The 23,679-nt window shown below is 36.8% G+C and overlaps 1 protein-coding gene and 1 pseudogene across 2 annotated transcripts in view; both read left to right on the top strand.

Moving 5' to 3' along the window:
- The first annotated feature begins 1,578 nt into the window (after window positions 1-1,578).
- On the top strand, window positions 1,579-6,503 carry LOC148160086 (uncharacterized; annotated as a pseudogene).
- An 8,153-nt stretch (window positions 6,504-14,656) lies between these two features.
- The window catches only part of LOC106907596 (estrogen receptor beta-like), a 99,965-nt gene continuing 90,942 nt past the window's right edge, over window positions 14,657-23,679 (top strand). The window contains exon 1 of one of the 2 annotated variants that reach the window (XM_088004038.1): window positions 14,657-14,959. The gene's annotated coding sequence lies outside the window, so the exon portion shown is untranslated. The remainder of the gene's footprint in view (window positions 14,960-23,679) is intronic. The other variant, XM_088004037.1, reaches the window with a different exon arrangement.

A 23,679-nucleotide genomic window follows, 5' to 3' on the forward strand; every position in this document is an offset into this window, starting at 1 on the left:
AACCCTCTCACATTCGCTATCAAACTCTCTCACATTCGCAGTCAAACCCTCTTGCACGTACTAGCAACGGAAGTTATCTTAAAATTTCAGTTAATGATTGGACCCCTGGCAGGCTTTTCAAAATAAAAGCGGACCTCCAGTTTATGTTTGATTCATGTTTCTCTCCTGCGGCTTTAAAAATGTAAAACTTTGTGTTAATTGATTTGCTAAATGTTAGAGCCATAAATAGGAAATATTTAAGTTATTTGTAAGATGGTTTGTTTGTATTTTATAAAATTTAGTTAGGACGATTGATATTTGTTTAGGCATTTTTATTGTGCAATTTAGTTTTATTTTGAAAGGTCTAGGGAATGAAACATATTGGATCTATTGCCATAACACTAAAGGAAATCATGTATCTGAAAATAAATTAAAACATATTATGTTGGCAAAAAATTCTGTAAACCACATATGTGCTACCTCAATCAAAATTGCTGACATTTGACATTTAACAAATGACATTTGACATTTAACAAATCTTTCAGATTACATAAACAATACCTTAACCAGGTACTTTTCTGACTTCAGGATGACACAGGGACACCTATAAGACCAATTTTAACTGAGGTTGCACATATGTGCTTTACAGGATTTTTTGCCCACACAATATATATATATTTTTTCAGATACATAATATTTTGCAAATTAAAACCCTCTATGGCATGGCGTTGCCCTCAGGCAACAAACCACATTTCTGTACCTCACATTGCTCTGTAATTTTATTTTGGGGGGAATTATTTAAAATACCTCCAGACATATTTTTGTCCAAATAAAAGAGGTATTGAGGTTCATATGACCTTTTACTTAGAAGAGGAACAGTCCTTTTTACGAAGCAGAGGTGCATGCTACACCTTGCCTCCTACTTTAAGTTATACATCACTTTTCTTCATGTTTAAATTTGGGTCACTCTAACTAAAAATATTTTAATATCTGTAAGTATGTAAAGAAGCATTATAGATCATTTCAAGACTATTTTTAAAAATAATTTATATGCTAAAACTGTGTTTTTTGTTTGTTGCCTCAGGGCAACATTGCGCAGTTAGGGGCCTTTTGCTCAGACAACATTATTCTAATGTGATGATATTCAATTGATTACAAAATAATTATCAAAGCCAATTTTTTTTAACTTTAGTATTGACTAACAGCAACAGGAGATGGATGCAAGATCATTTCATGGACAAAAGGTGCATGGTTCATAAGCTGGGGTCATTCCCAATGAAAACATGAGGATCCATTGTAAAACCATTATTTCATTGTTTGTTTATCCTCAAAACTAACTTCAGTCCCAAAGGGTGAAGAGCTGGTCATCAATGAACAAATGGCCCCATTCCAAGGCAGGTAAAGACTGAAGCAATACCTGCTAAACCCAAATATACAGGTCTGCAGGGTACTTCATATGGCTGGTGCAGATGGTGTTCCTTACAACTTGTAAATCTACACAGGGCCAAATCTACCAGATATGGGAGCTGGTGGAAATGTTGTCATTTGCTTGGCTCAAATTCTACCAAAAAAATCAGAACTACAAACTCGTATAACCTTCACCCCTAACTCCTGTCACTGATATGAATCTGGTCACTACAACCCATAGATAATCAGATAAACAGATGGTGATTCCCAGGTACGCCAATAATCAAGTGCCAAAAATGTGATGCACACTTTTTTTCACATCAGCAAGCAATTCCTTCCTGATGTTTAACATATAATGGGGAAAAAGACTAATTTCAACATCCTTAGTGATTCTAACTCTGCCAAACATACCCATGTACAAACACACAAATGCTCGTTTTAGTAATTTGCGCAAAAGTACCATCCATTAATGAAAGTTAGTTGTTTATTTTATATTTGGTGAGTTGGAACCATGTCTCATTTATTTTTGTCAAAAAAGGTTTTTTTATGAATATAGTTTTTGTTTGATTTGTATTTCATTTCTCATAATCACTGTAGAAAACTTGCCGTTTTAGACCCCTTGTAGCGCAATGTTGCCCTGAGGCAACAAACCCAAATCCGGTTCCGGGAGATGTCAGGGTCCGATTTTATGATTGATATGTAATTAGGAACCAACAAGCTCCCAAAAGAATGCAGGAAAATACATTATGTATCTAAAAAAAAAATGAATAAATATTGTGTGGGCAAAAAATCCTGTAAAGCACATATGTGCAACCTCAGTTAAAATTGGTCTTATAGGTGTCCCTGTGTCATCCTGAAGTCAGAAAAGTACCTGGTAAGGTATTGTTTATGTAATCTGAAAGATTTGTTAAATGTCAAATGTCATTTGTTAAATGTCAAATGTCAGCAATTTTGATTGAGGTAGCACATATGTGGTTTACAGAATTGGTTTGATAGTACGTGTAAGAGAGTTTGTAGATTTTGGCCTATGTGTCGCTCTCTCCACACTTTGAGCTCCCATAAAAGGGAAGCTGGCAGGCACTGCCAATTGTCAATCTCCTCTGTGTGTTTGACCAGGTGTGTGTGGCCCACGCGTTCCACTGTTTGTATTGAGGTTTGTGTGTTTTTGAGGTAAGGACAAAATTCTTTTAATCTGATCGTATTAAGTCAGTGTTGATGTGGTGTTTTTATAGGGCCACACTGTCATTATTGATAATCTGACGGTAGCATCACCTGGGCGTGTGGTTGTTCGACACTGCAGGTAGGCTTTGTATATTTTTTAACTGGATTGAATTGTATTTTTATTGCAAAGATTTAATTTTTGTTTTTTTGCAGTTGTCACTGCACCCTGCTGTTCTTTTAGAGTTTGATTTTCTTTTTTCCTTGTTTTTCATTCATTTTTGTTTGTTGTTTTTTTTTTTTTTTTGCAAATACACACTCTATTTTGTACTAATAAATATTGTTAATTTTATGCTGGCTGTTTATTGCATTTCGGCTAATTGAGGCTGTTACATTTAGCATTATTGGCAAACAATTACGGGAAGTGACTTTTTTTTCCCTTTTGTATGATTTAAGTTATAAAGGACAGCAGGGGGCAGCGGGGTGAAGTTTTCGCTGGTGACAAAAGGCATCAACATGGACGCATCGAGTGGCGCTGAAGCCAGGGATGAGCGCAAAAAGCAGGCCATGTCGCAGCGAATAAAGGATCTGGAACGCCAGCTGGCGGCGTTAGCAGCAGCGGACTCGGAAAGACCATCAACCAGTGTTGTGGTCAAGACCACCTAACCCAAGACCAAGACCAGAGTGTATCGAGACCGAGATAAGACCAAGACTTTTAGGGTCCGAGACCAAGTCAAGACCAAGACCGAGGGAAGTCGAGACCGAGTCAAGACCAAGACCAGCACCCCACGCTACATGATACGATAACATTTGAAATATGATCAAAATAACTTCTCAAATTGATCTGAAAGATCCATATTCACATAAAAACACCTAGATATTAAATACTTAATAAATTTAACCAATATTAAAAGCAGGACATACTCTTTGTTCTGCTTTGCTTTCATCTCTGTGTTACGATCTGCAGTGGTCTCATGCCATCCCTAAAAAGATAACGCCCTGGGTGTTTGTCCATGTTGCTCAGAAACCACCACTGTCTGCACCATTAAACACAACAATTGAGGCAATGCCCTGACGCTCAACTATGAACACTGACCAAGGAGCAATAACCAAGAAGTAACCAAGCACAAGACGCTCACCGTGACTGTTCTCACCCTCTCTCCCGCTACATGAAGCCAGGTAGTCTGACACCATGGCAGACTACCATTACAGCTGCCACTTTGACCGAAAACAATCAAAGAGCAATGTGCATGCTCTGTGTGCTGTTTCGTTCTTGTGTTTATTTATTTGTTAATTAAAAAATATCAATGTACATAATTAAATAAAATAATGACAGATACTGCAGTGTACACAGAGGATTACAAGAACAAAGAAGAGTGTTCTGTCAGGTCAGCAAAAGCTGTCAGATCGTCATAAGCTTAGCACAAACTCACGGCGTCATTACCATATAATTTTATTTAATTAGCAACATATAATCATGATGTAGATCAGGGGTCCCCAAACTACGGCCACATCATTTGGTCTGGCCCCCTGAACAATGCCGGATCTGGCCCGCCTCCTCATGCCAGAGAGCATTCAGTGTTTTTTTTTCATATATTGTATTTTCTGGTTTATATGTGGATTTTTCTTCAACCACCAGGGGGCTTGAGCAGATGTGAAACTAACTTTCCCTCAATGGAATATATACTAGTCAGTCCCAGTCACCATTTCACTCACGGTTTTTTCCATTTGCATTCTGGGTAAAAATCTATCTAAAAGTGCGAATGTGTCGTCGCTATGTGGCCCTCGCAGGAAAAAGTTTGGGGACCCCTGACGTAGATCATCATACACTTTATCAACAGTTGTATGGCATCCTGACTTAGCGGTTAAGTAGGTTAATGAGTTTTACAGAGTGTGTGTTGTAGTTGACTGCAGCTGCAGCCAGACCCTGCTTTAAATACAATTTGAAAAAACGACAATGCATGTATATCTATAAAGTTATCATGGAAAACAATTTAATGACTTATTTTCGTCATAACTTGTTGTGTATGGTGAACTGACAACTCCTCTGACTGTCGGACTTCTTAATGCGCAGGCACGGTACTCACTGCATGTATGCTATTCTGACAGCGTATGGTAATCTAATAGAACGACTCTTAGTGACACTCCAGTCCTATCTAATAAGTAAAGAGCCGTGCAGATGAATCGTACTGTTCCTGAATGTCGCATCAATATATTGCAGACTTTTGGACACAGCGTTGTCCCATATATGCGACAAGTCAGTCAACATCTCCAAGCACAAGACGCTCACCGTGACTGTTCTCACCCTCTCTCCCGCTACATGAAGCCAGGTAGTCTGACACCATGGCAGACTACCATTACAGCTGCCACTTTGACCGAAAAGTGGCAGCTTTTCGGTCAAAGTGACTGCAGCTTTTCAGCTGCAGTGACTTTTCACTGCGCTGAAAAGTCACTCAGCGCAGTGAGTGACTTTTTTTTCCATCAGAAAAGCTTATGTGTCTCTATACAGCTAGCTTTGCTAACATCACGTCAACGGAGCTTACCTTTCTTTGAGCTACTTTTCTAAGTGACGAAAAAAGTAAGACATTGTTCCCACCGTCTGTGAAAGCAAAGTGCTGCTGAGTTAGCTGTGGCCATTGGATTTCTTATGATTTATGCAGCGCTATTCTATTACTGATGATTAGACCGACATCAGCTGCCACTGAGAGAAAACAACTGCGCATTTCTCAGAGCGCCGCGTGCGAGTGAAAGGTGAGGGTAGGGGAGAGAAACAGAAACACGTAATTGGCAAGTAACGTTATTGGTTGAATTTTAATCAGTGCGTTTTGCATCCACTGAAAACAAAGATGTTAACAAATAAACTAGATAGTGTACTGTATGTTTATATTTTAACAGTTGCGGTCTCGACTGGTCTTGAAATAAAATGCCGAGTCCTCAGCGTCCGAGACCGAGACAAGACTGAGACTTAATGCGGTCGAGTCCGAGACGAGACCGAGACCATCAAAAAATGGTCTCGAGACCGGTCTCAAGACCAAGACCGTTCTCGGGTACTATACAACACTGCCGTCAACGTCTTCAGGAGCTACAGAACCTGTAAGGCACAACCCTGTTATTTATGTGCAGCAGGATAAGAAACTGCCGCTATTTTCTGGAAAACTGGATAGTGCAGAGTCGCTGACTTTGGACAAATGGATCAAATTGATGAGACTATGTGCAAACAAGAGGAAACACAGATAATTTATGAACATCTAGAGAGTGCTGCCCGGACTGAAATTAAATTCTTACCAGCAGCTCAAAAGGAGAATGTGAAATGTATTTTTGATGTTCTTAGAGATGTTTATGGTTGTATGCATTCAAGAATTTCACTTCAACGTAGATTCTTTAACCGTAAAGAATTTGAAGGAGAATCATTGATCGATTATTCTCATGCTCTTATGGACCTGATGGAACAGATAATAAAAAACGATGCACAAGCAGCCTCAAACTCCTCTAAAGATCTACGTGACCAGTTCTGAGATGGTGTGAGAGAACAGGCTCTTAGAATAAGGCTAAGGGATTTGATTCATGTTAATCCGGAACGGACCATTCGTGATGTTAAAGGGGAGGCCACCAGGTGGATGGCACAATATGAAAATCAGTCATCTAAACACAAATCTAACAATCTAATTCTCAATGAAAAGTTTGCCTCCTGTGAAAGCTCGGTCTCTCGCACTTCTGAATATGGGGAATTGTTGACTTTGTTAAAAGCTCAGCAGGCCCAATTAGAACTGGTCATGAAGGCTTTGACCCCTCAAACTTTACCTCCTCCTAGAATTCGTAATTTTCGTCCTAGACGAACTGCTGATGGAAAACCAATTTGTTTCAGATGCGAAAAAAGTGGGCATATTGCCAGAAATTGTACTGCTACTGTTGACACTGAGCCCAAACAAGCTATTCCTCCTAAGCAAATGGAAAACTAGAACCCACCAGTGTGCAGAGCCAAACATTGGTGGGCAGTTTTCAGGGCTCTATTGACAATTGGCCACTTGCCTGATGAGAAACCACTGATAGAGGATAAGTTCATAAAAAAAACAGAAGATTTTGTGAGGAAAGATCAGTCAGGATCAGAGCTGGAGCTGATGTTCTTCAGTCTCTGTTTCCAGCTCAGCTTCACCATGTTGGTATTTAGCTATAAAGATGCTACGAGTCAGAGCCCAACATGCTGAAAATGTCTTTTTCTGAATGTGAAGGAAACGTATATGTATTTTGTATTACACTTTTGGATAATTTCTCTTTTATCCTTGGCTTTAGCCTGTGTACCAGGTTATTCTTTCACTTTTTGTGTATTTTTAAATATCTCAATCTGAAGTGTTATGTAATGAAATAAAAATAATTTACTCTGTTAGAATTATTTTCACTTTGCTTTATTTTCACTCTTTGCTGTTAATAGCAGAGTTGACATACTGTAATAAATATTTTTTATCTGGAAAAAAGTAAGAAAAATATGTAGTTTAATGTTTGACAATAACTGATTTATAAATCAAAAGTAATTTCCCAATGTATACAAAAATAAATACAAGAAAATTATTTGTTTCTTGTCTTGAAATGTTAAATGTACATTAAATTATGGAATCATGTAAATATATTCTTTAATTAAACATTGTAAAAGTGTGTCTGTTCATCAATGGCAATATAAAAATTATCAGAATAATTTCTATCAAATAAAAACATTGTGCTCTTTATTCAGAAATGCCCCAAAACAATTAAATAATCGCATCAAAAGTTAGAAACTCTGTCTTTAGTCATTTCTTAGATTACTAAACATATTAGTGTGTGTGAGAAAATGTGTCAATGACGGGTATTAACTTAAAATACTTTGTAGAACGGCACTTTATAAAGTTCGGCTCTTTTACTTGTATTAGCTTACTGGCACATATTCCACATTCAATATGGTGGACGCTGATATGTATCGCAGCAATGGGTCGACCCGCTCCAGGAGGCATCTAGGTATTCATGTCTGTGGTGGAGGGAGCTAAAGGACCCCAGAACGCTACGGACCGACGCTGTTGTCACGGTTGCCTAGAGACGGACACTACGCAGCTATCAACCCGCGTCTTTTTAAAACGTCTTTGACCGGTCCTTAGAAGCAAAACCATATGTGAGTGGGAAGATTCAAATTCCAGGCTGAATAATGTTAGTGACAATGAATAAAGACAATTTAAAAAAAAATGTGTCCAGACAGAATGGATCAGGAGAGGAACTACAGACCCGTTAGAGCCTGAAGAACCAGAAATCAGCATCTCTTCATCCCTCATCCCTGAGGCCGATGTGGTGCAGAACATTTTGCTATGATTAAGTTTTATTGTACTTTTAGTCGACTATATTGGTTTGATTATTTGCTTATTTGATGTATAATAGCACCCAAAATAATACTAATGGTCATTTAAAGAACAAATCATAAATAGATTAACAGTAAATACATAAACATTTCCTTCTTTAAAAGTTTTAATGCTTTCTGTATGCTTTATTTTGAAATGTTGATATATTTTATGAATTCAGTGTTCAGTGGTAATTTAATGTATTATAAATGCATCAGACACAGACCTGCAGCCCAGGGGCAGTTCTAGATGGGGGCCAACAGGGTACCAAAGAAATTCTACTAAATAAATAACAAATCAGTGGTGGATTTGTTTTAACCTTCACAATTTTACTTTAACAATTAATTAAATATTCTAGTGCTGCACTTTTAGCTGCTGTATAGAATCACACTTTCCATCTGACAGGGATCTGCAAACTGAATCTCTGGAGACAGATGTGGCTCTTTGGCTCACTTAATATATCAAATGATGAAATATTGCTATGTGTTTTTGTTTGGTTTGTTTGTTTCAAAAACACTACCTTGGCCCTCGTGGTGAATTTGTTATAGAACCAGCCTCCAAACCTAACTCATTTTTTGTATAAATTATTCTGGCAATATTATTTAAAATACCAGAATGTTCACATAACTTTTATACTTTTGGCTGCCTGAGGACACATTTTGAATATTAAATTAGGGGTTATAATCAGTTACTCAGTACTTGAGTAGTTTACCAAATACTTTTTACACTTGCTTAATTAAATGTCTTTTAAGGTATGATACTCTGATTGGAGTACAGTTTTGGGGTACTCTATGTATGAACGATTGCTCTATGGATAACTTTTTAAAAACAAAAAACACCACCATAAAATAATGTGGCAGACGTCCCACCCCATGAGAGTAGGGCGACACGCCGTGGTGGGCGTCCCGTATTTGATTTTTCTGAAAGGTGGAAACCCTAGTACTATTACTAGGGTAACCGCCCAGGGTATTATCTTTTTAGGGATTGCAGGAGACCTCCTTGGATTTGGCACAGAGATAGAATGAAGAAGAAGTTTGAATTGATACTGGTTAAATTTATTTAAGCTCCAAGTATTTAATATATAGGTGTTTTATGGGAATGTTGATCTTCCAGATCAATTTGAGAAGCAATTTTGACTTAATTTTATTGTGTCATGTAGCACGGGGCACTGGTCTTGGTCTTGACTTGGTCTCGGGTTAGGTGGTCTTGACTACAATATTACTTTGTGGCTCCTTGGTTGCATGTCTTCCCCCACCCACTTTCTTTCCAGCCCCTTTCTGTTGGATTTCTTTCAAAAATAAATGCCACTAGTGGCAAAAAAGTGAAGTTCGTGTTATGTTAGGACAGGAGACAAGATGTTTCCATCCCTGAAATTATGACGCATAGAATCACATACAGAGAGTAAACACAATAAAAACATGCTTTATCTGTGGCATTGTTCATAAAATGGCACATTTCTGATGTATTAAAATTAAATACGACAGCTACTCTTAATGATATTGTATTTGCGATTAGGTAATGGATTCAGCAAGTACTTTTAGTTTTAATACTTAAGTATTTTTAAAAGCCAGTACTTTTACTCAAGTACAAATGTTAATGTGGTACTTTTACTTTTATTAGAGTACATTTTTGTCTGTGTATTTGTACTTTTACCTAAGTACATTTTACCTAGGTAAAATGTACTTACCTAAGTAAAGTACATTTACTTAGGTAAGTAAATGTACTTACCTAAGTAAATGTAAGTACATTTACTTAGGTAAATGTACTTACCTAACTAAATGTAAGTACATTTACTTAGGTAAATGTACTTACCTAAGTAAATGTACTTAGGTACTTAGGTAAGTACATTATCTAAGTAATGTACTTACTTAGGTAAGTACATTACTTACCTAAGTAAGTATGTTACTTACTTAGGTATGTGGATTTATGATCCACATCAGAATCCTGTTGTGGATCATAAATCATTACCTGATGATTTTGGAGTGTTGATTTTGTAGGTTAATTTGCAATTCTCAGTATCAAACAGGAGGGCACCAGTAGATGTGGGTCGGATTTGCCCTGTGTATTTTCTTGAAGGTATGCTGCCAGGTTAAACTGTGGAACAGATTGGTTTCCCACACACTTGCAGAAGTTGGTGGAGTTCTGTTAAGTGTTTTATTCAGTGTGATAACTAAGTCCAAAGAAATAGGTGTTAAGGAAAAGTATTTTGCAAAGCATGTGCATTTGTCTAAAATGAACATGTTTCATTTAGACAAATGAAAGCATTTGCCACACAGGCTAGTCGCCTCTACCACTCAATAACTTACACATTTCCAGATGCTGAAGCACCCCTCTACTTCCATTGTTGAAAGAGCAGTAGTGTGCTCTCCCTGTCCTGACTAATAGATGTTATTCAATAAATTTGTTTACCATTGCTTCAGCTTTATTATTAGGAATAATTATTCTCTGCTGTAAATTTCAGTTTTAAAATGGATGGTACCAGGGCATTTGTATATATAACCATCAACTTCAAAATTGTGATTTCAAATAATAATTGTCTTAAGACATCAAGACACCACAAAAATATTTCTTTGCTAAACACCTTCAAAATACCTGTTTCACATAACAACTAAAGAATTATCAATGTCCACATTCCAGTGTGAGCTACCCAGGTGACGGCTGCTCAGTCAGCTGAATCTTCACATTGTTTATGTTCACACATGTTTCAGTGCATTTCTCCCTGTGTTCAGCCAACAGTTGTAGCATTCTCTTTATTGTTCCTGGTGTGTCTCCAAAAAACTCCATGCAATACTTTAAAAAATAAAAAAAATCCAATCACATTTTTCTTTTTTTTATACTTAAAGGAAAATCTCAAGGTACATACAGTGTGTACAGCCGTACAGCTGCAGGCGCAACTGCAGAACGTGTCTGGTGTCCATAAGAGCAATGATTTTCTCCAGTGTTCTCCTCTCTGCCACTGTTGGTAGAGAGTTCAGCCTTGTGCCGACCACTGGAACGGCCCACCTGATTTGTTTCTCCAAGGAGAAATAGCGATAAAGCAATAAAATACATAAATTTGGAGTGATATAGCTCTGTCTTTAATTTATCACAGTACAGTAGTCACAATAAGAACAACTTCATAATTTATGAACAAGGCTAAAAGTAAAGGCTCTATTATCAAGCTTTTGACACAATTTTTTTTTTTCAGAAAAAGCAGATAAATTGATTTGACTCTCCAGAGTAAAAGAGTTGAGACAAAAAGTTGTGTTAGTGAGCAAACTTTTAGCAAAAGAACCAAATGACACTGAGTTACCCTTTTGGCCCTTTCAAAGCTATTTAAAACTGATTTCAGGTATAAAATCTATTCACTAAACCCCTCAACTGCATGTTGAGTGGGGGTCAGAAGCAGAATTGTTGCATACACAAAAAAGGAGAAAGTTCCATAAAATGAGTTTAGGAAAAGCCAGTTGAAATGAGACGGAGTGACCTTAAATATTTCAGGTGTATCTGGATAGATTAAGGTGGAATATATTATCAAATCTACATTCATATCATCACAAAGCTCCCCTGTGTCAGTGTAGATTCTTAGTTATCCAGGTCACAAGCTGGATCTCATTTCCTCTTACTTTTCTTTTTTGCAATATGCAGGATGAATCCTGCATATTGCAGTGCCAATGCTAAATATACACTATACAGAACCAGTGCAATTTATTTTAAACTTTGTAATGATTCTGATTTCACAGAACAAAGTCCACTATATGGTGCCCCAAGAGGTGACAAAAAGAAGTTGCATAAGTTGGGGAATGGATATTACAGTTTTTACTCAGTCGCTTTGGTGCATTTCTCAAATAATTTTTGACCTTTGCGAAACAGTAAGTGCATTTCTCAAACAGGAAAACACAATGGATTATCTGCACAATTCAGTTTCTTTCTCAAAATCAGTAGTTCATATCTCAAAAGTAAATATGTATATCCATGAACACATCAGTGCCTCAGAATGACAAGATCCTGATTAATCATGTTCAGATAAGACAGTCAAAAGCAATTGCAAAATGTTGTCAATGTAGTGGTGTACTCTGGAGGGATATCCTGAGTGGTGTACAACTTTATGGCTAAAGTTTTGATGACAAGAATTCCAAATCAAATTGTAATTGTGGAAGATCAATGGCAAGGGACTGAACAAAATTCACATTTATGATTTTACTGTATTTTTTTGACAGACTGTGCCATTGTGATACTAAAAGGAAAAGACTGGACAAGCAAAAAAACAGTAGAAATGGGAACATAAAACAATCTCCTTAATGAAAGCTGACATTTTTTATTTGTAGAAGTTACAGTGCAGTCTTTCTATACTTTCCATTTGTATGCTGAAAAAATATCTTCAGTGGGGTTAAAGAATGAAGAGCAATGTGAGAGGAACTCCATCAGAATCCTGTTGTGGATCATCATGACCAATTCAGGACAAATTTAGAAAAAACTTCTAATGAAATTATATAGCTATAATCCTATACAATGAAATTAAATGTTGCAGAAGGTCAGGACTATTCCACAGAAACCCATATACATTTTGACCGACATGACAAAAGCAATTGAAAATGTAGTAAAAAGCAGAGAATTAATTGTATATATTACTAGCATGATGTAGAAAATCAATTGCAGCTTGGTCCAAGGAATTGGAAACTGCTTTTTCTATGTGCACAACTGACAAATTGATTTGAAGATTTTTTAGAATTTCAGTTCTGTTTTGAGAAATGCATCAAAGCGACTGAGAAAAACTGTAACAATTTTTACTGTAAAGTTGGAGTATTTTGTTAATAAATTCTGGGTGTGATTCCAAGAGAAGGTGTTTATTCTTAATGTGTTTGCTTTGCTTGCTAACTCCATTCATTGTTCTATAAAATCACACTTGACCCAGGCGCATACCTGATGGCACCTCAGACGAAGCAGCATGTAACTTCTGCAACTTTCTCTTTATCGCCTTTATCACCTTGATAAAGGCTGTCCTTTAAAGGACAGCCTTTATCATCAGCAGCAGCCTCTCTGCTACTGTCTTTCCCAGCATCAGCCTAACCCTTTGGTCTCTGGGGGTTTGGCTACCAGCTCCTCCTCTCTGCAAAGGATTTCTTGCTTCCTCATGTGGTGGCCTTCATATGTTCTGGTCCCTCTCACTGCTCTTCTCAGAGTTTTTGCCTTAACAGCTCTTTTGTGGCTTCTGAACTCCCTACGTGGATTTTATTTAGGGGTATCAGAGTTAAGGATGTTGAACAAATACCCATGCCACACTTTTTTGTTTGAAAAGCACATCAAACTAAATTTCATTCCATGTCATGGAATGAAATTTAGTTTGATGCTATGTGAATTGGCCTATCGCATAGCATCCCAATGAAAATGTCAAGTTGAGGTTGAAGTTAAACAGTCATTTCACTGACTTCCATCTTGTTTAAGACTGGAATCTTAAACAACACATAGGCGTAAATCCCGGGGGTCGGGTGGGGGAGGGGTCCAGACCCCCCCCAATCTTGGAAAAGTCTAGAATTGTCCCCCCCAAAAACATAATTGAAGAAACGTTTGCATTTAAATACGAGGAGCAACAGCAGCGCTGAACGGCACAGGCTCGTGTCAGAGCTGCTGAAGTGAGAAGCTAGTTGTTAGCTGTGGGTCTGCAGCACAAACATAAACCCCTCCAGTAAGTAAATACTTAAAAGACATGTAACACGTTTTATTTACTTTCACTGATCAATAAGAAGAAACACATTATCAATAAAGATCAGATTGCAGTTATTTTTTTACCTTGGCTGAATCATAAGCTCCTAACAAAACTGCTACACTGCTTTCATAGACTTAAGCTTTTTTGTCAAAGGTAGCAAACATCTCATTCATATTTATCTCTTTAACTTTTAGTTAATTAGAAGAGCTTGAAACGGGAGGAGGGGTTGAGCAAGTGGACCCAGCTCAGAGTGTGGGAGCCGAGAGCAGAAGAGAGAACAGATAGAAAAAGCAGAAATCTGCCTATCTTCAATGTAGAGCCTTTAAAATCACAAAATAAAATCTGAATATTTTTCTATATAAACCCTGGTGCTTTAGATGTTAAGTTTAAGTTATAATACCCCCCAGATATTAATTTCTATCTACCTGTTGGTTCTCTGTCACCCAGGACATGGCAAAACTAAAAAAGGTTTAAAAATAAAGCAACTTAAGTTGTAATTTAAATAGTCCATAACTTGTATTGGGAGCCATTTCAATAAATCAATGTTTATGAGGATTTTTATTAAGAGCAGTTATTAATTAAAGCTTTTTTATTTAGAATCTTAAAATTTTGTAAAGGTGTAGCAGAGATTAGATCAGTGAGAATGAACAAAACTCGTATAGAAGCGAAATTTGAGTTTTAGTTTTATTTCTCAATAGGTTGCTTACTGAGAAAAACACGTTTGATGTGCATTACTAGTTATTTTTGGTACTTTTTAAACCACATTTTACGTTACATTTCACTGTAACTTTGCCGACCCTCCCCAAAATTGGTCTTAAGAAATTTTCCTGTTTATGGCCGCCCCCAATAATGAGATGGGATCTACGCCCTTGAAACAACATGTCTTAAACAGTCTTAAACAGTTTAATGGACGTTAGAGTTGGTGCGCTTCAGACACGTCCAAGTCATGTTCTTTCTTTCTTTCTCTCTACACTAGCATTATGGTCTTGTAGCGGCAGGTGAGGGAAGAGCAGTAACAGTGTAGGATGCTGCCGAGGCTTCCTCCTCTGTGCGCAAGAGGGGGGCGTGGCTGCTGACGTTTCGAAATGGGCCAAAGCTTCATGTTTGCTCTTTGAGTGCTGGATTCTGCAGAGGTTTGGGGGGGAGGAGAGATGGCCGAAAACATACTGGCAGGCATAAAGTTCTCAGAGGACAAAAATATTAGGAAGAGGCGCTGCGTCTGTCTTAAACTTTAGTTGTACTTCAGTCCCGTGTTTCCGTCTTTTTGGGCTCATTGGTGCTGCAGCTTTGAAGGCGCAGAAAGACCGTTTCCAAGTCCAGAGGAAGCAGAAGCAGCTGGTTTGGTGTGAGCAGCGCATCAACTGAGTGACAGGTCAGTGACTCCCTGCCTTCCCGCCATGTCAGGCTCAGAGAGTGGAGTTCACTCCGACAGGTGCTCCTCCTGCAACCCGTGAGCCGCACTAGGAGTCTGAGAGGAGCTCCGCTGCGAACAGGTTCCAGGCTGGTCTAAACAGATGGCAAGTTTACTCAGATCATAACTAAGACTAATAATAACTAATAGAATTTACTGCGTTTAGATCTAAACTGGAGTATATAAAATAAGTTGATTTAAAATTGTAGGTCTAAGCTTCTCACAATAGGACAACGGAAATAAATTGTTTGGAAAAAATATACTGGAGCTCAGACTTCATCAACTGTGACTAAATTTGGCATGTTTTCTAGTAGATACAGAAATAAATGAAATGTGAATGAAAAAAAAGTTTTATAAGATGGACAGAAATGAAAATAAAATCTTATTGAAATAAGAATCAACGTTTTATTACCTTCTCCCTTGGCTTTTTGTCTATTTTTGACCAAAAGAACTGTTTTTTTTTTCTTTTGACTAAATATATTTAATTATAATAGATTAAAGGTTATTTTAATAACATGTGAACAGTCAAAGGTTTTACAGGATGCAGTGACTTTAAAAAAAACTGTTAGCAAAAAAGTGGTTTTTAGTAAAAGTGCAACCATTTATGCAGGTCTATTCTTTAACACTAATGTGGGGAGGATCTGTGAGCCGAAGTGGAGGAGTGAAGGGAGGCAGGAACAGTGGGAGCAGCCCGGTGTTCAAAGCAACCAAAAAACTTTTTGTTTTTCCTTTCTAGTCTTTCTAGGGGAACTCTAGGAGTCTAAGGAGCTGATGTCTGCTGGTTAATTAGTTGGAGTATCTTCTCTGATAGAGGATGCAATCACATGCCATACAAAGTTTGCCCACTGTAAACAGTGCTGCTTAAATGTTTTTACTGTCATCTTTCTGTTAGTACTTTATATTGGCACTTTTTAAGACCAGAAACCAGGCTGGGTGAAGAATGCATGTATACCATGCAGGTGTGTAGAGATTTCATTTAATGGAACATTGTAATTTTTTCTGTGTATTTCTTTAAAATTGTCTTTATGAAATTAGGTAAATATTTTTATATAATATTAAACATCATTATAATGGATCGGAAATCTAAACCGTGTCAGTGTAGGAATGTATGTGTTTGTGAGTGTGACAATGTCAATGTGATTCTAGTGTCAAGTGTTTAGAAAAAGGCAATATAAATTCAGTCAATTTACATGTCTAATTTTACACATAAATTGTATTTTAAACAAATTAAATATTTGTTAAACTTTCTATCAACACAAAACTGATTTTTGAATGGTACTAAACATTAGTTATTCAAATTATTAAAAAAAAATTGTTTCAAGCATATTAATTTCTCAGTGTAATGCTCAGTAATGGCTATTTTAACGTTGTTGGCTTTGTTTCTGTAAGTCCGCTATGCTGTTGCTGCATGCTCACCCATTGAATGCTGCAGGCCCTATTATAAATTGGAATCTTTATTTCTCAAACTTGAAAGCTATGCAGACATGCACTTCAAATGAAGCAGAAAACTGAGCCAAAACATGAGTTGTTAGTGTTATGTTTAAATTCAGGGTACAAAATCAACATGAAATTCAAATAAAAGTTTTGTTTGTACCTCTTAGTAGCACTGAGACAGGCAGTTGGATGAAAAGCATGTGTGTAGGTGGGAGACCAAGAAGGCAGAGCTGAAGCTGGAAACATTTTGGTACTAAGAGCCAAATTCTGACGGAATCTGGATAAAACACCAACTTTTCCGTATCTGGTGCTCACCGCTGTAGAAAATAAATGGAGTTACCTGTGAAGCCAGATGTAGTTTAGGTTCTCTTTTGTAAGACAATCAAATTTTCTTTAGGAGTTTTAAATTAATGGACAAAAACTTCATTGCAAACCTAAAAAATGATCTGAACATGTTTTTGAATATTTTCTGGTAATATTTTGTTTCTGGCTTTATACATGAACTGTGCAGTTTGAAACTCTACCAAATCAGTGAGTTTCAGTAAATAAGAATCTATAAATAAATTGTGGGTATGACAATAAAAATCAGCTTTATGAACTAAACAAATGGCTCTTTTCTGTAGCGTGCATAATGGTTGAAGTGAAGCTGTGTAAGTATTACCCCAAACTTCCACGCAATAACTTAGATATGGTAAGATAAGTGAACAGTACAGAATATATAGGGCAGAGGACTGTAGATGTTTTCTAGCCTTAAAAAGAACTGCAATACTTCTTACTATTTTATGTGAGGTTTCCAATAATCCCAAAAACCGGATTTCAGTCACTCTCTCCACAGTCACATTATCAATTCTTATTTGTAAATCACTTTGGCTTTTACAATGACCGAATAACATAAATTAACACAAATAAATACACACAATAAAACAGAAATAGTAAAAAGCTATAAAATATAACCGGCATGACTCGTGTGATGTCTGTTTGCATCGCAGTTTTTTCGAAAAACACAAATTTTGATACAGCGTAAAAACCTTTTATTGAAAAATGTGAGATTTTTTGAAACTGATGTTTTCCAAAAAAACAAATTTGTTTTCATAATTCAAGTCAACCTGGCTACTGAAACAACCATGCTGGGACCACGCTGCTACGCTGCTGCTATTGCTCCTGCTGTTGCTGCTGCTAAAGGCTTTCGGATCCTGTCAAAGTAGGTTAACAACGCTTCAGCAAACACTGATAATTTCCTGGATCACTTTCCGTGTCAACCACACGACACAGAAAGTTCGTTGAGACCATCCGTGGCGACAAAGGAAAGGTGGCCGTGGGGCTAGCGGCTAACCGAAGCTAGCCTACTAGAAGCTAACTCGTAAGCAGTGGCTGTGGAATTGCATTGAAGACTTAAAAAATGAAATTGTAAGAGAATGAGATCTAGAAAGACTCAAGCATCAGAGGATCTTGTTGACATTAAGAAATCCCTGGATTTTCTTTCTGAGGAAGTGACAGCTATATGGCTGCATCAAAACAACATTTTGGACTTGGTAAAAGAAGTGAAGTCGTTGAGACTTCTTAATAAGGAAAAGGATAAACGGATCGCTGTATTGGAGAACCAAGTGGCCGATTTGGAGCAATTCAGTAAGATAAATGATGTGATCATCACTGGACTTAGAGTTAAGCCCTGTTCATATGCCAACACAGTGGCTGCACCTAGTACTGTTGGTGAACCATCAGTTGAAGTGCTTGACTCCACAGAGAAACAGGTGGCTTATTACAGCCACCTGTTTCTATATACAGGTGGTCTGTGACTGTGACACTGTGGAAGCATGGCACCTGCTTCCGAGAAGGGGAAAAGAAGATAAACCTGCCATCATCATGAGATTCATAAAGAGGAAATACAAGTTTGCTTTGTTGAAACAAGGCAGATTGTTGAAAGGATCCGACGTATTTATAAATGAGCACTTGACCAAGAAGAATGCTGATATTGCCAGGAAGGCTCGGTTTCTGAGAAAACAAGGAAAGATCTAATCAACATGGACAACAGATTGTAAGGTCTTCGTCAAACTTAATGGAGCTCCGGAGGAGGCAAAGATTCTGGTTGTTCGGGACATCGCTGAACTGGATAAGTACAACTGAATGCTATAACCAATGTCTGGGAACCCAGTTGATTGCACATGACACTTAATCACCATGTCTCAGTTAAACAATATGTTGTCCCCATCAGCTATGGACACAACATTAACACCTCTAACTAATGCTGATTATCTGGAATTGAAAACTTTTGACTACAGTGAATATAAGAGTCAAGACAAGGAAAAGGTTTGGAATCCAGAAAACAACTTCTTCTATAATATTGTGAATAACTGTTGCTATTCAGTGATTCTTGAGAATAGGGACAAAATGGGTTTTAATTTTCCCATAATTTTTTTTTATTTCTCAACCTTATGTATGCAAATATGACAAATAATGTTTAGGAAATGTAAAGATGCTAAGGTGCAGGCTCCCAGTTGCAACATTTTTTTTTTAAATTATATTTTTAATCGACCTGACCTAGAAAGTTGTCATCACCATCTGACAAAAATAAATAAAAAATCATTTTTAATGACCCTATTAGTGATATTTTTACTCATTTTACAGACAAATGCTTCTCAAGAAACAAAAGAAATATTATTTAAAACCAAAAACAACAAAAAGTCCATCTGACGGAGTTGACAGTTCATGACGGAGTTGACAGAACTGAAGGTGGTGACAAACTAGTGAATAAAATGAAAAACTTGGTACATGTGAAGTAATGCAATTTATGTAAAATACATTAAAATGAATTAACTGCACATTTAAGTGAGATTTGACAACAATTTCACTGAAAGAGTCAGAAAAACTGATGGAGTTGACATCTGACGGAGTTGACAAAAAGCCAAACTACCTCAATTTATATGATGTTATTCTGAAGGAGGCCATATTGTAGCTCATCAGGTCCATGAAATCTTTACAGTTTACCAAAATTAAGCTTTTATTTCACAAAATTTTATCAAAGTTTTGTAAATTATCAGTTATGGAGTTGACACATCATGGTTGTGACAAGCAACTTAGGAATAAAACAGAAGAAAAAACTAAAGAATAACTTAATCTAACCAGAGCTAACTAGCCCTCTCAGCAAAGGAAGAGAAAAGATGACGTCATGGGGTCCTCAGAAGTTCTGGTGCCCCCCAATAATGCCTGATTTTTTTACATTCTTTTCATTTCTGACGGTGTTGACAAAAACTAGGGACAAATTTCAACGGAGTTGGAAAATATATGAAAATGATTTTTAATTCAATTTATTGATACCTCTATAATTATTTATATGACTAATACTTAATTGTCACAATATATAATTTTAGTATTTCTTTAATTATTTTAAACTATTATAATGTATTGATTTCTGCTCCTGGACAAGGGCTTTTACAGGCATCATCCACCGACTACAATGTTTAAAATGAAAAAATATTCAGCAAATACCAGGAAAATATACATTGTTGTGCTCACATGACTCAGGTTAGTTGAGTCAGATATTTGAAAAAATTATATTTTGTGTATATTTTATTCAAATTTTGTGCTTTATCCATAGGACCTGTTTTGTCCCTATTCTCAAGAATCACTGCATTACTCTATTCAGCAATACAGCAGTTAATGCCAACAGTAAGTTCTCCATAATACATTTCAACAGTAGAACCTTATATGCGAACTTTAACAACATCAAGGACTGTCTAAGCCAATTTAACCAACCTTTTAGTGTTATCACTAACTCTGAAACCTGGCTTAATTCTAAGGGAGCAGAGTTTGAATTAGATGGTTATGAATTTAGTTATATTGACAGAGAAGGGAAGACTGGTGGAGGAGTAGCTGTATATGTGGATAGCAGTCTTAGATATAATCTAATTGAAAACATGACTAATGTGGTGAAAGATAATTTTGAGTGTTTTAACAGTTGAAATATATATGGAAAAAAATTAAATTGTAATTGTTAGCTGCATATATAGGACTCCTGGCTCTAATACGCTCTTCACAGAATGGTTTGAGAAAACCTATACAACTATAACTTCAAAGAACTATTTTATCTGTGGGGACTTTAATATTGATCTGCTGAATGTCAATCACAAATTGTCTGAATAGTTTATTAATACTATATGTAGTATGAGCCTTTCCCTCAAATTACAAGACCTAACAGAATCCCAGCTAATAGAGCTACATTAATAGATGACATATTTACAAATTTAATATCACAATAAGTGGATTGTTAGTTCAGGACATCAGTGATCATTTACCTGTTTTTGTTGTTTGTGATATCTGCCACATGAAAGTTAATTCAATCTGGAGAAACTCACACAGAAAAAAACGGTTAGAAAGATTTATTAGACTGCATTTTTTTTTTAGCGCTCGGGCCCGGCTGAAGACGTTCATGCTGAGCATCAAGCGATTTGATGATAAGCTCGGGCCGGAGCTCAGGGTAGTTTTCTCCCCCGGGCCCGGACACTGGTGGTGGAGAAAAGCCTAGGAAGGAGGGAACACGGAGGTGCTCGTCTGGATGAAGGTGGAGATAGGGAGGAGGTGGGTCGAAGCTCGGCTGAAAAGCTGAAGAGCCCGGCTTTGTTGGTGCTTTTGAAGGAACTCTTGCGAGGTGATTGGCTGGAGTGGCTGCGCACCGGTGCTTGTTGATTGAAGCGTGGGCGTGGTAATGGAAGCGGCCGACAAGTTGATTGGAGTCTTCCTAGCTTGAATTTACGCTTTTAAGCTTCCATGACTAAAAATAATCCAATTATTAAAAGATTTAGGACGGAAGAATCTATACATGCATTTAAAGATGAATTATCTAAACAAAACTGGCAGTCAGTATCGAAAGAAAATGACATGGATAAAACATATGATAATTTTCTGAATATTTTAAATCATTATATGATAAAATTTGTCCCAATATAAAGTTTAATGTTAAAAATAAATATTCAGAAACTCCATGGATCACAAAGGGACTGCAAAATGCCTGTAAAAAAAGAATAAGTTATATAGAGACTTTATAGGCATAGATCAATTGAGGCAGAAAATAAATACAAGAAATATAAGAACAAGTTAAATGCTATTTTAAGAATAGCAAAACAAGAGTATTATAGTAAACAGTTGGATAGAAAGGTATCTGGAATATTTTAAACTGTTATTAGAAAAAACTCCAGGCATATAAGGCTTTCTTTACAAACATTGGAGATAAAAATGTAAATAGCATGGAAGAGAGTTCATAATTTTAATAAATATTTTGTAAGTGTGGGCCCTATATTGGGTGAAGAAATCCCGCAGCCCACTGGACACGAAATACTAAATGACAAATTAGTAGAAATCCAAATTCCATGTTTCTCACAGCAGTGGAGGAAAATGAGATGATAAATATAGTAAATAAATGTGAAAATAAAAGGTCAACTGATTATGATGGTATTGACATGATAATTGTGGAAATTATTCAGCTGCTAACGTATATCTGTAACCTGTCAATTCAAACAGGAATATTTCCACAAAAAATAAAAATTGCAAGTCATCCCACTACATAAATCTGGTAATAGACATGATTTCACAAATTACAGGCCTGTTTCATTACTTCCGCAATTTTCCAAAATTTTTGAAAAAATATTTGTTGTTAGAAAGATTTATTAGTAAACATCAACTACTCAATGAGAAACAGAGCAATATTTAATCATTTAATATGATAACTGAGCCAAAGAGCCACTTGCATCTCCAGAGATACAAGTTGCAGATCCCTGGCGGATGGAAAGTGTGATCCTATACAGCAGCTAAAAGTGCAGCACTATAATTTTTAATTCATTGTTAAAGTAAAATAGTAAAAGTTTAAAAAATCCACCACTGAGTATCAACAAGACATTTATTTAGTATAACTTCTTTGGTACCCTTTTGGCCCCCATCTAGATACGCCCCTGGGCTCAGTTATAAACCAAAAATACTTTTGCACCAAAAAATATCTTCATAAAAACAGTCATGCCACTAAAGTAACTTCAGCTTGAGCTTCTGAGCATACGCAATGTCTTCTTAATGCGATATGATACGAGACTTTGCAAAGAACAGTTTAGGTTGTTGAATTCACTCAGCCCTGTTATGTTGCATTAAGAAAAGCAGTTTCTGTTACTTTAACAAGTCAAAAAACTGTTAGTTAAACTTACTAAAGTAAATATGTTTGAAATTCCAACTCATACATTCATTAATTTGAGCATAGCTCCATATATTTAGTTCAACAATTTGATGCATTAATTTTTTTGAGTGTAGAGCGAGGCATCCCCAGCAGGTATTGACCTGCTGGGTTTTCAAAAGTTCAGCTAGATAGGATGGTGAAAGGCCATTCATCTTTAAAAACAAACGGCAGCAGTTTGAACTGCACCAGTGGAGAGATGAAAGGACACAAGTGATATTTTTATGTTTATGGGAGTGAGCGATAAAGTGAGTGGCAGAGTTTTGTACAAGCTGTAAACGAGAAATGAAAGACTGGTTGATATCATTATATAACAGTTCTGTTGAATTTTTCTCTGCATTTCAGTCAGAATGAGGTCTGCACTTTGACTGGGACATTGCTACAGTTTTCTGGAGCTGGCATCTGCAGCAACTGTAAGCTGCAGAAACTACTAAGGTGGTCTTGGGGTATACAGAATTTTTGCACCGGTGCAAAAACGTTAGCTTCAGCTTTGTTTAATAATGACATAAAATCTGTTCTATGTTATTGTTACGTTAGGGCTTTATGTTTTTAGAACAGGGTATTATGTTGAGGAGCAAAAAAATCCTAGAATTGAAGAAAGGAAGACTTTCTGTATTATCATGACTGTTTGCTTCTATCATTTTTCATTATCTCAGTTCCACTGTGTACATTTTTAAAATTAAATCAGCTCACGAAGTAATTTGAATTATTCCTATTTGAGAAATTTCGGAGAGCAAAGGCAGGGGCTCTTCTAGACAAAAGTAGAAGGGGGAAAAATTGGATCAAAGATCAGTTTCTGATAAATGCAAAAAAATAATTCTGAAAATAAACTAAACAAGGGACGTTCAGGACAGAAAACCATGCGCTCATGCACAGAGTTGCATTTAAGAGCAGTTTAGAGAGACCATTTAACCTAACAGTCATGTTTTCAAACTGTGGTAAGAAGCTGGAGTACCCTGAGAGAGGCCACATATGCACAGGGAGAACATTTAAAGTGCCCAGTCTGATTTTCAAGCCTGGAACCAAGTCAACCACT

The sequence above is a fragment of the Poecilia mexicana genome, unplaced genomic scaffold (assembly GCF_051168715.1).
Source record: "Poecilia mexicana isolate PSO_F unplaced genomic scaffold, ASM5116871v1 scaffold_3, whole genome shotgun sequence".
Classification (NCBI taxonomy): domain Eukaryota; kingdom Metazoa; phylum Chordata; class Actinopteri; order Cyprinodontiformes; family Poeciliidae; genus Poecilia; species Poecilia mexicana.